General features: G+C 47.7%; 1 protein-coding gene across 1 annotated transcript in view; it reads left to right on the top strand.

The window, feature by feature from the left end:
- The first annotated feature begins 427 nt into the window (after window positions 1-427).
- The window catches only part of kcnab1a (potassium voltage-gated channel, shaker-related subfamily, beta member 1 a), a 61,008-nt gene continuing 60,491 nt past the window's right edge, over window positions 428-944 (top strand). Inside the window, exon 1 of the mRNA XM_036536462.1 lies at window positions 428-944. This exon is cut by the window's right edge and continues 478 nt beyond it. The gene's annotated coding sequence lies outside the window, so the exon portion shown is untranslated.

The following is a 944-nucleotide window of genomic DNA, read 5'->3' as shown; positions in this document are numbered from 1 at the left end:
TATATATATTCTGGCATCCGTCTGTGGAGTATAGAAGCAACCCCTTCCTCCGTCCTGGATGAAGGGTTTTTTTTTTTTTGGACAGAGGACTGCAGAACTAAGAGGTGAACAAAATCGTTCACGGAAACCTTCACTCCGCACATCACAGCTCTGTACAGACTCTCTCTTTATTTTATTTTCTCATTTTTGATTGACATTGTGGAATTTTGTAATTACTGGTGGAGTCCTGCAGATATCTTGTTCTGTAAGTGTGCTGGTGTGTGTGCTGCTCCAGAGACTTCTTCCACTGCCCGCTGCCCGCGCAGCACTGATTCACAGGGAAATTAACACTTAACAGCCGTGAGAGTGGGCAAGCGAGCAAGCGAGAGAGAGAGAGACAGAGAGAGAGAGAGGGGGAGAGAGAGAGTGAAGGAGAGGGAGAGGGAGAGGGAGAGGGAGAGAGGGAGAGGGAGAGAGACAGAGGGTGAGAGAGAGAGCGCTTCAACCTGAAGTGGACTGCAGCCTGTCTCATTGCCTCCAAGGTATCCCAGCAGTAATGGAGCTTCATTACTGAGATCGCGGCAAGAAAAGAAGAGGAAGAAGAAGAGGAAGAATCACAATAAGAAGAGCTAAAAATAAAAATAAACCCAGGACAGAATTGCATTAATGACATACAATAACATCAGCAAACAAGGGTGAGTGTGTGAGGTCTCCAGCTCTGAAAGAGAGAGAGAGAGAAAGAGAGAGAGAGAGAGAGAGAGAGAGAGAGGAGGTCTTTGCGGATTGCTGGAATGTGCTGATGTCCTGAGGATGACAAAGCCCCGCACTCAGTCTTGAGTATCCTCCCTCTCTCTCATCACTCACTTGCCGTCATCATAAAGAGTCAGACCCAGGACCCTGCCAAACATCCTTTCACATCATACTGGAATCACTCCAGAAGCTCCGGAATTCTCTGCAGCATTCCG

This window comes from Megalops cyprinoides, chromosome 9 (genome assembly GCF_013368585.1).
Source record: "Megalops cyprinoides isolate fMegCyp1 chromosome 9, fMegCyp1.pri, whole genome shotgun sequence".
NCBI classification, from domain to species: domain Eukaryota; kingdom Metazoa; phylum Chordata; class Actinopteri; order Elopiformes; family Megalopidae; genus Megalops; species Megalops cyprinoides.
This window is presented reverse-complemented; position numbering and strand designations above follow the sequence as displayed.